Source organism: Furipterus horrens, unplaced genomic scaffold (genome assembly GCF_987537825.1).
Source record: "Furipterus horrens unplaced genomic scaffold, mFurHor1.1.pri manual_scaffold_6, whole genome shotgun sequence".
Lineage (NCBI taxonomy): Eukaryota > Metazoa > Chordata > Mammalia > Chiroptera > Furipteridae > Furipterus > Furipterus horrens.
In genome coordinates, this window is record NW_028327176.1 from 132,866,302 (window position 1) to 132,883,631 (window position 17,330).

A 17,330-nucleotide genomic window follows, 5' to 3' on the forward strand; every position below is an offset into this window, starting at 1 on the left:
CTGCTTCAATGGCGTGTCTGTGTTGCTCTGTGACTGCAAATAATGATGGTATCTTCAGTAAGCTCCAATAACACTATTTCCCCTTCTATTGAATAGTCATGGCTTCCTGCTGTTCCTAGTCCTTGAGGGCATCAGCATGCCTGGATGGTTCCCTGACCCCTGCCCACAGCTCTGCAAGTAGTCCTTTTATTCAGTTATTAGTTAAGCCCGTTGAGTGCAATGCTGTTTTCTGCCAGGGCTTGACTGGTGCACGGGGACACATCAGAACTGATGAATAAGGATTATGTCGTCTGCAGCAAGTGGAGCAGAGGCAAATGTGGGCTCTGTGAAAGGGGTCCCAGGAGTGGGGAAGGGCTAAGGCTGGAGGGAGAGTTGCTCCTGGGGCTATGGGCTGTCGCAATGGATGGTGAGCAGGGGCAAGATGAGGCCACAAGTCACTGAGGGGAGAGTCTTCATCTTCAGCACCTTGCACAGTGCTAGACCCCCAAGTATGCTCAACACATTTTAGTTGAGTAAAGGAAGGAATCAGTCCTTTTGCTGGGTGCCTGAAAAGAAAGGCAGGAGGGACTGAAAGACGGACTGGAATGGAAGTCAGTCTTGGCTCTGTTCTTATTTTGGCTTTGGGTCAGTCTAAAACAGAACTGGGCACCGATTAAAGGGGGATGTGTCAGGTTCTGAGATGTTGCTACCTCTGCCTTTATGAAGCTTAGACTCTAGCCTAGAGAATACTCGTAAATAGAATCCTTAAAGTCTTTTTAGGATTGTAATTAAATATTTTAAAATAACCTTTTTTCTGCTTACAGGTCCATGCTAAAAAATTTAGAAAATAGGTTTAAGCATAAAGGAGAGGACAAAAACCACTCAGAAATAGCCTGTGCCATTCTGTAGATATCCTTATGAGAGAGAACACTCTAACCTGCTTTTAAATTCAAGTTACAATGAATTGTGAAATATGTATCACTTAATTAGCATCTTTTTACCAGCCAGGGGTATGAGTGTTAACCTTGAAGTACGGCACACAGATGATAATAGGAATAACTAACAATGCGTGAGTACTTACTATTTGCCAGTTAGCACACTAACTCACATTAAGTGTATTAACTTGGATTAGTCCTAACAACAATCCTATGAGGCAGGTCTTACCATTATCCACAGTTTATACATGAGAAAACTAAGACACAGAGGGTTTGAACAACTTGTAAAAGTGATGGAGCCAAGAGTCAAACCCAGAAGATCTAGTCCAAGCTTTGGAAGCAAGGTTGGTCTTGGAAGATTAGGCTCCCATTGCTTCGGAATTTGGGTTAGATGTGGAAGGTCCAAGCTTATCTTTCCTCTCACAGAGAAGCTAGTATGGACCTTGCACAAAACTGGTACCCACTCACTTGTTAAATGAGTTCATTTATTAAATGTGTTCCTGGAAAAAAAAAACTTTTAATTTCAATAATGGTCACATATGTTTTTCATAATTACAGAAAATCAAAAGTTCTTTTAAGTAATTTTTTAAAGAAAATTTGTTTTGCTCTCCAGGACTTCTCTTCATCATTGGTATTTACCAATAAGTCATTGCTCTAACTGACTTAGATGAGAGGTTGAGAAGTTTTTGATGACAACCAACAGGGTTTGTTGCTGTTGTTACTTTTATTCCTCATGAGCACATTTGGTTCAAAAAATGTCTATGACTGCACTGCTCCACAAATTCCACTCTGCTCAAGCAACTTCTGACCAACAGAAACAGGGCGTATGGCTTGTGCACAGCAGTCTCTCTCAGTGCCCAGGACTCCTCATGACCACTGGATATTTCTGCTCCCAGTTTTGTGATGTAGCTAAAACAGCCTATAACAAGTGCTGTGAGCTTTAGCTGGCTGTTCAGGAGCCCACACGTGGAGGGCTCTCTTAAACCCAGGAGGGGGCACTGAGAAGCCAGAAACCCAGCCCCGCCCCCTCAATTAGCCCCAAACTCTACAAATCTGTATTTTCTTTTACATTAATTTATATTTCTGACCTCCATTCATATTTACACTCAGAGTTAAAGAAAGCTGAAGCTCAATTTGGACCTAAGGCTGACAAAGAACCAAGAGTCAAGAATGTCCACAAATCCAGCAGAAATAATTAAGACTAACAGAATCATTCTCACTAATTAGAGGTCCCATTGGTCATTTGAGAGTTTATAGATTTTTTTCAACCTAGGATACAGATATCAAATAATTGCCTTTAATTTTTTTAAATGTGCTTATACTGTATTCTTTTTTCCCAAGTCTATCTTTCACCTAGAACAATTCATAAGAGATTTAAGGATATACAATAATATCAATGTACCTGATCTAGCATCATTTAAAACTAAAACATAATTCTAACTCCCTAAAAGGAGGGCAGCAGAAGAACGAAGGGAAATGAAAGGAAAAGGCATCACATAAGTCTCCATAAGCTAGAAAAGATTCCAGAACAACATCGTAAGCTTGCTCTGCAGCCTTTTCCCCTAAATTCTCTACCCCTAAATATTCACTCACCTGCCTTTCTTAGGCATCTCGTGGATTTCTCTTCCTTGCTGGTGCACTCTGCTTTCAGTGGCCAAGACCCATCCCCACCACAAAAGGAAGACTCCAGCTTTCATATTCTGGACAGCCAACATGGGTTTCTAAATCCAAACAGTCTTCTCGAGGAACAGGAAAAAGGAAAAGACTGTCTTTTTCTCTCTTAAGACATTATTGGTCTGTTCATTATTAGAAGGATGTTTACTAATGAGAAGGAAAAAAAAAAACCCAACCCACAGTATGTAATCTGGAGAGCAGGAGAAAGCAATTTCCACTAAACCTATAAATCCTTCTACGTCAGCTGTCAGGGATTTTCTGAACTGAAGTTGAAGTCCTGTGTCCCTGTCAAACAATCATCTTGAATGGTCTAAATTAGTTTATCGTCAAGTGTGGTAAATATGTTAGTAAAAGTCTGTATTTTCTGGTTTAATAAATGGAAGCACAAAGCAAGTAAAAATGGACCAAAGCAATTTTCAAAATGAGAAATGTCAGAGGTGCTGAGCTGTCTCCTATGGCACATCAATGTGCTCCTTTTTGCATCTGTTTTAAGCTTCTGGACATTATTAATTGCTTTAGCAGAGGGCTGGATTTGGACAGCTCCCTGCTCCCACTCCTTCCTGTGGTTAAATCTGTGGAACCTCAGGGCTCCTTGCCTGGGCAGGTGGTCTATAAATGTCTGATATTGGGAGGGCTAAAGAGGAAGAGGCTTTTTTTCCCCTTTGTTTTGCACAGAAAGAACTAAGTTTTCCTGTCAGTGTGTTGTTATTCTTATTATGAACTTAATCAGACTTTTTACATTTGAATAATACCAGTCATAAGTTAATGACAGCTATTAAGTTTGTGTTATTTATTGTTAAAAACAAGACAACAGGACCAAAATGGAGTTACTGACACAAAGTCCCACTTCACCAAACCAAGGCTTAATTTATTTTGGCTCTCTCAGTAATGGAATCTTAAACCAGTCAATCAGGAATTTCCTGATTCCTAGTTAGGTGATATGTCCAATAGACCCCTGTGGAGGGGAGGGAAAAAATTTTCTTCCTCCCTTCTAGGTTCTTTGGTTGATTTAATAATTAAATTGACATCAGACATATTAACAGAAGAAAAATTTAATTTCATATATACAAGGATCCCATAAAAAGATGAGACTCAAAGAAATGATCAAAGTAGAAAGCTTTTATGCCTTTTAGACTAAATAAATAAATGTGTGAAGAACTGACAAGATGGAGAGATTTGAGGTTGGGGTAGTAAATTATGAAGAAGTGACAAGTTTGTTTACATAGCCTTCTTGGTTCTGAATTCCCTATCTCTGGTGATAAAGATGCCTCTCCCTTCCTGGTGCAGAGAGGGTACCTTTTACATGGGATATTTATTTCCTGCTTTCAGGGGTACAAAGAAAGGTCAAAATGTCTTTCTTGCACTAACAGTTTCTCAGATAACTTTAATTCCAAATAATCAATATGCCAAAGTGGTGTATTTGAGGGTGGTATACTCTGCTCTCCTTCAGTTGGGAGAATCAATTATGCAATTAAGGCCTTGCCTAGAATGTAATGTCCTAACTGAAAACAATGCTCATTTAGCTAGGTATAAAAAGCCTAGTTCAGAGAACAAAGGTTGGGCCTACTTATGGAGTATAGAAATCAATAAATATTTGCTGCATGATTAGATGTCTATGTCTAGTTTTGTTTGTTTGTTTTGTTTTTGATGTGAATGTCCAACTGTTTCAGCATCACTTCTTGAAAAGACTGCCCTGTCTTCATTGGATGGCCTTTGCTCCTATGTCAAAAATTAATTGACTATATTTATGTGAGACTATTTCTGAGCTCTCAGTCCTGTTTTATTGATCTTTTATCTACCCTTTCAACAATACCATACTGTTTTGATTGTTGTAGCTTTACACTAAGTCTTAAAGTCAGGTAGTGTCAGTCCTCCAACTTTGTTCTTCTTCAATATTGTGTTGACTCTTCTAGGTCTTTTGCCTTGCCATATAAAATTTAGATTAAAATTTAGAATCCATTTGTTAATATTCATAAAATAACTTGCTTGGATTTTGATGAGGATTGCATTGACTCTATAGATCAAGTTGGGAAGAACTGGCATCTTAACAATATTGAGTCTTTCTATCCATGAACATGAACTCTCTCTTATTTATTATGTCTTCTTGATTTCTTTCATTATATAACTAAATAAATTAATAAATACTACCAGTAAGACTTCATGTTTGGAATTATTTCTGAAATATCAAGAATCTAAATCATACCATAGAATTTTCCTCTTTTTAATATTCTCTTCTTATATGAATAGTTAAGGAGACCAACACGCATTTTTTAAGCAGCTATGTCCAATGGATGAGTCCACTTCTCCAACTGCCACCACTTCATCCAGACCCCATTAGTCCCCCTTGGACCCTGCAACAGCCATCTAACCCATTCCCTGTGTTTGCCCTTGTCTTCCTGCCAGTTAACAAGTTATTGCCTCTCCGCTCCAAGTTCTCCTTTCTTCACCCTGCTTTGTGATAAGAGAGATGGACTCTGCAAACCGTATTTCTCCTGTGTCAAAATAGGGTGTTGGACAGATCTGCAAGGATAAGAGAGGGAGAAGAGAATTTTCTTCCTGTTTTTTGTTTTTTAAGGTGGCAGCAAGGGTTGCAGTGTGCAGCTGCCCCCTGCAGTTTTCCCCAAGCCTCTGAGGTTCTCATGGTTCCAGTGAGCCCCCAGCCAGTTTCTTTCTCCTCCCAACGGCAGGCAGCTTGTGCCTGCTGCTGCAACAGCTTCTCTGAGTCTGAATTTCAGGTCTTGCAGGAATTCCTCTGTGTTTCTAAATTCCTTTCTTGTTTACCTTTCCCTCAGCCCAGAGGCTGGTCTCTGCTACCTGTGTACATACTTTAGAGTCTTCTAGCTTTTTTAACAGTTAACCACCTTGTACCTAGTTAAAACCTCCTCATATTAAATATTCCTTGTTCATATTGCTAGTGTGGCTTCTGCCTCTCAACTGGACCCTGACTGATACACTCCCTGTGTTATTGTCCAGAAAGCAACCAGAGCAATTTACTTTTCTTTTATTTTTTTCTTTTTTTCCATTTAGTGTTCATTGATTTTAGAGAGGAGGGAAGGAGCGGGGGAGGGAGAGAGAAAGAGAAAGAGAGAGACATTGATATCAGAGAGGAACATCAATTTGCTGCCTCTCATACGTGTTTCTATCAGGGATTGAACCTGCAACCTAGGTATGTGCCCTAACCAGGAACTGAACCCGCAACCTTCTGTTCTTCTTATTGTTGTTGATGATGTACATGACCAGGCTCCAAACAACTGAGGCACCTGTCCAGGGCAGAATGATTTACTTTTAAAATTTGAATCCTACTGATTGTCAGTGGGTATGAAAAAAACAGAATAAAATACATATTTTTGGCTTTAAGGTGAATAAACACACCACTCCTGCTAATACAGTTCTGTAGTTTCCCAATGAATCTGAATAAAGCTAAGCTCTGTATCCTGGTCTTGAGATCCCTGCCTAGCTTTTCTACTTTATCTGGTTTCCTTCCCCCATCTCATCATGCTCTAGACTAGTGGTTCTCAACCTTCCTAATGCCACTACCCTTTAATACAGTTCCTCATGCTGTGGTGACCCCCAACCATAACTAAAGCATAATGATTAATCACAAAAACAATATGTAATTATATATGTGTTTTCCGATGGTCTTAGGCAACCCCTGTGAAAAAGTCATTCAACCCCCAAAGGGGTCACGACCCACAGGTTGAGAACTGCTACTCTAGACACTATGTTAGACGTGAGGGTTTCCTGCCGTGATGGTCAGTTTTATGTGTCATCTCAGCAAGGCCGTAGGATCCAGTTATTTAGTCAAACACTAATGTAGATCTTGCTGGAGAGGTATTTTGTAGATGTGGTTTGCTTCTACAATCAGTTGACTTCATGTAAAGGACATTACTTTCAATAATACGGGTGGACCTCATCCAATCAGTTGAAAGGCCTTAAGAGTAAAACAAGTTTCCTAGAAGAAGAAAAAATTCTGCCTTAAGACTACAGCATCATCTCCCATCCAAGAGTTCCATCCTAGTGGCCTTCCCTACAGATTCTGGACTTGCTAGCTCCCGCAATCATGTAAGCCAATTCCTTGAAATAAGTAGAAGACAGATTAATAGATAATAGAGAGTAGATAGAAGATAGATAGGTAGGTATCTATATCCCACTGGTTCTATTTTAGGATAACCCTAGTTGATTCCCATGAGCACCCCAAACTCAGCCTGGGAGCCTGCCTGAAGCTTTGCTCCTCACTTTTCAGAGCTGACTTCTCTCATTTTTTAGTTCTCAACTAAACATTGCATTTTCAAAGAAGCCCTCCCTGACCATCCTACTTAAGCAGGTTTTGTATCAATTCTTTTTCTTTAAAGCATTTCTAACTATTAATACTTGTTTATTGTTGGTCTCCCCAACTAAGATTTTAATCATCAGTGACTCACATATGTTTTGCTCATCACTTAGAACCTTAGCTGGCTCACAGTAGGTGCTCAGTAAAAAAAAACATTTAGTGAATGAATAAATGAACTTATTAAAGGCCCAATGCTTTTATTTCTTAAGGGAAAAAGTATAGATACATTTAATTTTTTTCTAAGTTTAATTTTGAAGTATTCCAAAATACAGGAAACAGTTTCAGATGTTCATGTATTAATGTATTTTAGAAAACTTTTATTTTATTTTATTTTAAATATTTTATTGATTTATTTTCACAGAAAGGGGAAAGAGAGGAAGAGAAATATTGATGTGAGAGAGATACATCAATTGGTTGTCTTTTGCATGCCCCAACTGGGGACTTGGCCCACAACCCAGGCATGTGCCCTGACTAGGAATCAAACCAGTGACCTTTGGTTCACTGGCCGGCACTCAATCCACTGAGCCACACCACCAGGGCAATTTTATAGGAAAAATTTAACAATAATGTTTAAAATAAAAAATATTTTTAAATTACACTGATTTAACTTTTTAAACACAATGGCATAATTGCTCCAATTTTGTCCCTTTGAAAGTTCATTCAAATCCAAACCATCCTATCTAGCTCATCTTCTCCATAAAATCTTTCCTGACCACAATAATTCATCTTGAGCAATCTTTCTCCCTTGTACTGGGAGTGTTAATTCTGTACCACATAACTTAAGCATTTAATTATCTGCTGCTAACATGGTTGGCTACTTGTTTCACATAGTACAAACTAGTCTTTTTTTTCTCTAAGGACAATAAAATGTCATCAGTGCATCTTATTCATCTTTTCATTACAACAGCATCCAGCACATGACTTATACACTGTTGGTTGAAAGTTAAATTCTTCTTATTCCTTATATCTCATAATTATGGTCAAATCATAAATGTTTCATGAATGGTTAGACCAATTATCTGGTGATTCTCTGAATGATCACTCAAATAATTGGCTGAAATCTTTGGGAAGTTGAGCACCTTGGTCTCCTTCCTGTGAAGCAACCCTTATATCCACTTTGCAAGCTCTTTCCACCAGGAGCCACATGTGGTTTTTAAAATGTGGTTTTTGCCCTGGCTGGGTTGCTCAGTTGGTAGGAGCATCATCCTGTACACCAAAAGGTTGCAGATTCGATTCCTGGTTAGGGCACATACCTAGGTTGCACGTACAGGAGACAACTGATGGATGTTTCTTTCTTCCTCTCTCTCTCTCAAATTAAAAAAAAAAAAAAAAGATCCTTGGATGAGAATTAAAAAATAAAATAAGGGACACTTCTGGGCAAGATGGAGGCGTAGACAGACACACTGCGTCTCCCTCCACAACTAAGGAATACAACTACCTCAAAACTAGAAACAACCTGAAGTTCCGGAAAATCAAACTGCATGGAAGTCCAGCAAACAAAGATATAAAGAAGAAATACTCATCCAGACAGGTAGGAGGTACGGAGTTGGGGCAGAGAGGATGTGGTGTGGTGGCGGCAGCAGCAGCAGCAGCAGCAGCAGCAACAGCAGCAGCAGCAACAGCAGCAGGCTGGCAGAAAGCACAGTCCATGTTTTAAAGTCAGGAGGGACACCTGGGGAGCGTTCCCAGCTCCTCACCAGACCCCGCAGCTCACGGTCCCAGCACCGGGGAAAATCAAGCCTCATTGCTTCTGACTGTGCAGACTAGTGGAGGCTGGGGTAGAGGCAGAAACTGCCAGTCTCTCAGCAGAGTCTACTTGTTTAAAGGGCCCCCATGGTCCTAGAACATCTGCAGACCCACCCACTCTGGGAATGACAGCCAGGGCAGCAGCTAGAGGGGCGCCAGTCCAGGGCGGAAGTGGGAGAGGTGCCTGGAAAAGGGGCGAGTGCTGGGCAGGAGGCATTGTTTCCTCTCAAACCTCTCCTCCACATATAGCGCCACAAAGTGGTGAAACAGGTTGCCCATTACTGATAAATTCCTAAGGCCCTACCCCTTACAATGTAATAGGAGCAACAACTCTACCTGGGAGGCGGAAGCAGACAAACACAGGAGCCTGTCAGAATGAGGAGACAGAGAAGTATGGCCCAAAAGGGGGAATGGATCAAGGTTCCAGTGGGAGAACTAAGCGACCAGGTGATAGCCAACCTAACAGATGAGGAGATAGACAACCTAACAGATGAAGAATTGAAAACACTGGTGATAAAGATGCTCACAGGCTTGACAGATATGCTTGAGTACGGCAAATGCATAAGAGAAGAAGTGAAGGCTATGCTAAGTGAAATGAAGGAAAATCCACACAAAACCAATGGTGAAGGGAAGGAAACCGTGATTCAAATCAATGATTTGGAACATAAGGAAGAAAAAAACAATCAGCCAGTGCAGGATGAGGAAGCAAGAATTGAAAAAAATGAGAAAAACTTCCCAAATTTTGCGATGGAGATGGACATACAGGTCTGGGAAGCACAGAGGGTTCAGGGCGAACTGGACCCAGAGGGGACCACACCAGGACACATCATGATTGAGATGCCAAAGGTGAAAGATAAAGACAGAGTCCGGGGGGCAGCAAGAAAGAGGCGGAGAGTTGCCTACAGGGGATTGATTGCCTATAGGACTATCAGCTGATTTCTCAGAGGACACTTTGCAGGCAGGAAAGGACTGGCAAGCAGTATTCAATGTGATGAAAAGCAAACTACAACCAAGATTACTCTATCCAACAAAGCTATAGTTTGGAATGAAAGGGCAGATGAAGTACTTCCCAAACAAGGTAAAGCTAAAGGAGTTCATCATCACCAAGCCATTATTATATGAAATGTCAAAGGGACTTACTTGAGAAAAAGATCAAAAATATGAACACTAAAATGACAACAAACTCACAACTATCAACAATTGATTCTAAAAAATACAAAATTCAACTAAGCAAACCAGAATAGGAACAGAATCATAGGTATGGAGATCATTTGGAGGGTTATTAGCTGGGAGGGGGGAGAGGGAGAAATGGGGATATGGTGCAGGGATTAAGAAGCATAATCGATTGCTTCAAAATAGACAGGGGGAAGTTAAGAATAATATAGGAAAGGGTGAAGCCAAATAAATTATATGTATGACCCATGGACATGAACTAAGGGGGGTGGGATTGCTGGAGGGAAGGGGTGTATTGGGCAGAGGGGAGCAAAGGAGGAAAATATTGGAGCTACTGTAACAACATAACCAATAAAATATACTTTTTAAAAAAAGAGCCATTCTTTCATGTGTCCTTTTTTCCCTGGCTGTCTTATTTATGGTTGCAATACGGATACCAGCAGCAAGTTTCCTCATTTGAATTCAGTGGGCCAAAGAGAGAGTGAACCTCTTCCCAGAGCATGGACCGTAAACCCTCCCCTTCCATCTGACTGGGTCAAAGAAGGTCATTAAGTCCACCCCTGAACCAGTAAACTTGATCTGAAAAAAATGTGCTCGGATTGGCTTAGACGGACAATTTTCAACCAGTATACTGCAAGAATTTCTAAACTGTGCAATACCTGACCTCCTTTCTCTTAGAATGTCAAATTAAAAAATGACAGCAGCGAACACACTAGCCATCCGGTGTGAATGAATCAAAAATATACTTTTTAAAATCAAATCTGCAAAGAAATATCTGTTTTATGGTGTGCTGCAGAATTTTAGTAATTAGCTTATGTGTGCCATGAGATGAAAAAGGTTGAAAATCACTAACTTAGACTAATCAGGATCTCCCTCTGGAGTGGAGGTAGGGAAGGAGCTTGAACAAGTCCAGGGTTCTAATTCAAAAGAGAGCAAAACAGGGTGAATGCTGGCTCAGCTCCACAGGTGGGAAGCATCCAGAGGCTGAATTCAAAACATGACATTTTACTGCTGTTTCCAAATGTCCTGGTGTCTCCTGTGAGCAATGCAAACCCATTTTGGAAGTATATTTTGGAGTGTAGCTGAATTGCTAATGGTCTTTAGCCATGCATTTTCTCCACCCAGAGATATTAAAATTATGATAACAGTCACCTGATTAGAAAGGCAAGAAGGAAGGAAAAAGGCTTTTCATGTTGTAAACCTTCTAATTCAATTGCAGTTGTGGGAGTCAGTGCAGCCCTGTCTCCCTCTGCTGGAATTACAGAAAAATTGTTTAAGGCAACTTTTAATTTGCTGTCGTCTGTTTTTAACTGAAACACGTAGATGTCCAGGTTCAAAGTTAACTTCCCAAGAAGAGTTTCCTGTTGATGGAGTTTGATCTGCATGTCATGACCCAGGGGAATCATGTTGGCAGATGTTGTGGGGAGAAGAGAAGATGCTGCGAGTTCATCTGGGCCTAAAGCCACATTGACCTGTGGAGCCCTTCATGGGATCTGCTAGGAAGGATGAGGGGGCCCCTCAGCAGCATTATGTGGTCTGAGGGCTGAGTACAGAATATAGGGACTTCTTTGGTCACCCCCAAACAACCCAACTGCTACTGAATAATGGTGGTAGTGTACAATGAATGGTCCTTTGGCATTTACAAAACGATTTCACATTCTCAATTCCATTTGGCTCCAGAAGCAGCCCTGGAAGTAGGCATAGCAGGTCACTTTCATGTCATTGGTGAGGAACCAGAGGCCCCAGACATTGACTTATTTTCCCCAGGATATGTGGTTAACAAATATAAAAATTCCTGCTTTTGATCCTAGGACTTATGATTTCCCATTGATTCTGTACTCCTTTCTCTTTGTGAAATTACTGAACTGTAAAATGATTTTATTTTTCACCCAGTCTTCTTACTTAACACATTGCCCAAGGCATTTTGATGGCAACTCAGATCTTTTCACTAATTAGTTCTGGATTACTCCCGGCTAACAGAGAAGGAAAACTCTGATTCCAAAAAACCTCCGCTGCCTTGCGGCATACCTCTTCAGGGGAAAGGTTAGGGGAGTAAACCCCGACAGAAAATCCGGAGCCGGAGTCCCTAAGGCGGTTTGACGTTGTAGTCAACACCGGCAACTCCTGCGACGCACCTGAAGCCAAGCTGTATTGACTCCGTCTTTCCCTTGGATCCTTCAGCTGCGAAGAGAGGGGGGGGTCTGCTGCATGGGCAACAGCAGACCCTCCATATCACCCTGCCCAGGCTCTGTAGCTTCAGCTTCACTGGAGAGGACACTCCAGCGACATCGCAAGATGTCGATTCAACACGGGAGGACACAGATACCGTGTCACTCCCGAGTCGGACTGCACAGCCATTCTCGGCGGTGCAGATAGACTCTTAAGAAGCTACACCATCGTCTCTCGAGACGGACGGCTGCCGACGACGACTCCCGGCTAATTAGAGGGACTGATTTATCTGAATGAAATAGAGGTTTTTTGGCGATGGTAAGAATGAATTCTTAGAATGAAAGGCCACACTTGGAACTGTTCAACTCTTGAAGAAAAAATGCAATTAAATTTTATAATAAAATACATAACAAGCTTAAATTGAACTCAAGAATGATCATCTAATGTCTGACTAACATTTTTGTGATTGTCTTGACTCACAGATTAACTTTAGTTGCATATAATGCCTTAAAATAAGTTAACATAAATCCCACTCTCTCTTTGAATCTGTTGAAAAAATACAAACAAAATAGCAAGACTCAGAGTGTATTCTTGTCTCCATTTTTTTTTTTTTTTAAATGACTTGATTCTTTGCTTTAAGGAGAGAAAAAAAAGCACTGGCGATCTTTAAGAATCAGTGCAATTGTTACAGAACCCCATGGGCTGTTCAGTTATGAGGGGCCTGATTGCCCACTGCCAGAAGCATAACTCTTAACACCAGAGTTTGGTGAAAAGAAAAAGGTTTGTTTAAAGATTATGCAGATTTAGATCTGTGGAGTTCCCAGCTTCCTTGCAAAGAAAGCATGGATCTCTCCTCTACCTCTCTGCAATACTGCGTGATTCTCTTTCTCTCCCTTTCTCTTTGCAAACCACCTAATTCTCCTCTGCCAGCCACGTGGAACTCTCCTCTTTTCTTCCTCCCCTAATGTCTGCCTCTCTCTCCTTAAATCTCTGACTGTGGCCTGTGATGCAATAGGTGTGGTAACTAATTCTGACCATTCACAGAACCTTCTACAGGCCTTGCTTATTCACTGCTCATTATTCCTTGGAGCTGTGGAAGAACCAAATCCATTTACATAATTAAGACCCTAGCTATCAGCCATAGTTGTGCAAAGGCATCTTAAAAGCTGTTTCCCTTCCCCCATCCTCCAAACCACAGGCTCTGGGGTTTTCTGGGGGACCCCACTCTAAAATAAAATGAATTATTTTTATGCAGATCTGAGTTCACCTTCTGCCTTCAGAGGGTTAGGGTTAGGGTTAGGCTTTCCCTAAGGGCTTCTGAAATCACCTGGAATTGTACTCCAAACCCTTCCATGCTGCCAGGAGAACATCCAGGACAGCTCAGGTATGAATATAAATCACAGGGTTGGGATGAGGGGTTCAGTCCTTGATCATCAGAGATCCAAGCTTACCTTAGGGGTCTTCTAGAATTGTGACTGTTACATCTGGGAGAGGTGTTTGGGCTCCCCAGGTTAATTAACCTCATTTACCCACAGTAAACAGGTCCAGATGGGTTCTTCAGTTTTGGTTCCTTTCTCCAAGTGGCCATAAAGTTGTAGGAGGTTCTTGTTTTCATTGGTTTCATTTCGGTCTATCTGGTAATTTTTGGTCTGTTTTAGTCAAAGCTGGAGATAGAATGATCCAGTGCCTGGTGATGTGGTCTTCAAATCTGTGAGTCCCGCTTCTAATTGTGCTGTAGAGTGCAGGAGGTTTTTCTCAGTTGGTTTCTGAGTTGAATAGTCAGTAGTTTCAGGAGTTGCTGAGTTAAGCATCACCAAACTTAAGAAATTTTCACAGCTCATGCTCTGAAACTTCTGTGTTAGGGACTTATAATTTTTAGACAACAATAATTATTTTGCTCAAAAGCCATGTCTACTTTCAGGTCAATTTACAGGTGTTGATTGATGGTTCCTTGTAATTTTAAAATGGAAAAGAAAAAGAAATTCTGCTCTGTCCACCCCCACCTGCCCCCATCCAGCTATGCAAGGTGCCTCTCCAGCTCAGTTATCCACAGCCTCTCACACAGGAGGTGGAGCCTGAGAAGCTGGAGAATTCTCTAAGAAGTGAGGCCTACCTGCCCAGGTGGTAAGACAGAAACATTTGGGTGAATGACCAAATGGCCTTGGCTATGAGGTTGCTCAATGCTTAGTATTCAAAGCCATAGGGCATTTCCCACCTCAATTGGACACCATTCTGTGTGTTCTAGGGAAGAGCCATGTGCAGGACCTCACTGCATCTGTTCTATCAGGGTGGTGGTTCTGATGCTCTCCTAAATTCAGAGTTTGCACTAAAAATATGGCTGACCCAGGAATCTCACTAAAAACCTCTGGAAGACAAAAATGAGAAATCATTAAGATCTGGGCAAACTTTCAGCTTCCTTCTGTTACATCTAGTAGATAAAATGCCAAAAAAATTGAATATAGCAACCTTCTCACAAGGATATATAAGCCGTGGAGAAAAACAGTTACTGGAAAGTAGGAGGAGATATAATGACATCTTGCTGGAAAGTCAGATGACACAATAGTAACAGCTCAGATCTGAGCCAATTCTATTGAGGGTCAAAGCCCAGTTATGCTATTTACACCTGAGTGGCCTTTGGGAGGTAAATCTGTCCAGGCCTCAAGTTGTCCATCTGCAAAATGGAAATGATAACAATAGCATTAGTACTTACTTCTTAGGGAGGTAAGTGAGTTCATAAACAAAGAGTGCAGGACACATGTAAAATGGTCCCCTGTCACCCCTCAAGGGGAAACTGAAATTGTCATAGACAGCATCACCACCTTGCACTTATACAGAGAGCTTTATGCTGACATACTTTTCATGCATTCTCTCCTGTGCTTCTCTCTAGGTGGGAATTAGTGAGGTGAGCTAGGTGGGAATTAGTGCCTCTGTTTTATACATAAGGGAACAAAAAGTCCAAGAATTTTCTCCTCTGAAAAATGAAGCAATTAACCGCCCATCATTTATAAATTGTAAACATGCATTTTCATACCACACCCTTTTTTTTTTTCATTTGGTTGCAATTGGTAGGTAACAACTTTTTAAAAGCTGCATAAACTGGTGATATTTTTGTGTTATCCTACCAATTTCTATAAATTCCTCCCTCACCCCTGTATCCACCCAAAACAAGGTTCAGGGTGTATGTTTGCTGCCTCTGAGCTCTAGCTGAGCATCTATCTTCAATGAGCATGTTTCTGTGTTGAGTCAGGCACACTCATACACATGTCAGTTTCTTTATTCATAAATTATAGATTTATTATTTATTATAGCCATTGTAAGAAGCATTATTTCTCCAAAATGGAAACAATGAAAATGTCTATCAACAGGACAGTAAATAAAGAAATTATGGTTTATTTATACAATGGGACACTACTCAGCAGCAACCAGGAATGAACTGCACACACATGCAACAACATGAATTCATCTTAAAAATTTTAAGTTGAGTGAGAAAATCCAGATATAAAAAAGGGCACATACTTTATGATTTCATTTATATAAAGTTTTAGAAGTAAAAAAGCAAATCTAGCAGTGATAGCACTCCTATCAGTGGTTGTGAGGTCAGGAGGAGGTAAATATAAGGACTGATTAGAAATGGGGCGTGAAAGAGCTTTATAAGGTGTCAGAAATGTTCTATCTCTTGATAGGAAAAGGGTTAATGGGTATACACATTTGTTAGCACTCCTTGAACTGTATGCTTAAGATCTATATGTAAATCATACCTCAATAAAAGCTGTAAGCTATAGGTAGTTACACATTTATCTAATAATAGTTTATTAAAAAGTAGCTTTTCCAGAAATACAGTATTCCCTCACTTACTGCAGGTATTATGTTCTAGACACACACACACACACAAGCCACGATAGGTGAAAATCCACAAAGTAAGAACCCTACATTTATTTTAGTATTTATATATATTTTAAGGCTTTATAAACCCTTCCCACACACTTGTAAACCATTCCCAGTCCCTTATTAACCTTTCCCACTCCCTTATTAACCTTTTTCACACTGTTATAAACACTACTTATGTTCTTAAACACATTCTACACTCTTAAACCTACGTAACTTTAACAACATACGTATATGGTACCACAAAATCCTGCGATATAGCAAAAAATCTGCCATAAATAATTAAATACAATATTTTCAAAAATTCCGTGATACAGTGAGGCCGCGATAAGTGAACCGGGATATAGAGAGGGGCTACTGTACACATATGACTAGACATGTTATTTATTTAGATGCCCATATTCATGTTGACTATTGATTAACATGCAAAAAATAAGAGCACAATAATATTGTAGAAAACAAAACATGCCTTTGTTCTTGACACTACGACCTTAAGGTAAGCAGTAACCTGAATATCAGACCCTCAAATGGTCCAGATTAGGAACCGATTACAGTAACACGTTATTATTCAGAACATTATTTTTAAATGTAATCTTGTTTCTTTTATTAAGAAATAACCTTTAGAATAATAAGCTCTAGCTATTTATCTCACTCTGTTATTCTTCTTATTTTAACACACATATATCATATTTGTTTACTGACTCAACTTCTTAAAGATATTAAAAACTCCTCTGTGGTCACATTTACATCCTTTAAGCCAGCAGGATATCTCAAAACAATGCAGCATTGTTGACTAAGAGGGTGGAGGTGACTCAGGGCTAACCCTTCACCACTCTTGGGAATAAAGACCAAGAATCACCAGAGGCCTTGTCTTGCCCTCTTGAATCTAGTAACCAAGGCCCCTTTGAGTGTAGGGAGAACAGTTACCTTGACCTCTGCAGGAAACAGCTCAGGGAGTGGTCACACACATGGATAGGCAGTCAGTGGGACAGGGGCTTTGGCCTTCATAGTCTGTCCTGAGAAGAATTTCCTTGGATGATCTGACCCCAATTGCTTGGCCTCAAATTCAGGAGAGTTAGGAGGAAAAGAATAAATCCTACCCTCTTTCAAAATAAACAATGACAGGGACTCAGTGCCCAGGTCCTATTTCTGGACATAAAAACATTCTAAGTCTCTCTGAGCTCAGTGGTAACAGAACTCCTGGCATCAACACAATGTTTTAGAAAGACCCATTTATTTCTGCCCTATCTGCTTTACACTTGAGATAGAAGCACGAAGGTATCTGGGTGAGAGGGAGGGAGGGAGAAGGCAATGGGTAAACATTCTGTCCTTAGACATGAGCTTCCATGCACACAAGTGAGTGTGTTCTTGGGTGGTATAGCAGGACCTGCTCTTTCCTCCACTTTATTCCAGAATTCCCTGTTTTCAGCTAGGTTTAT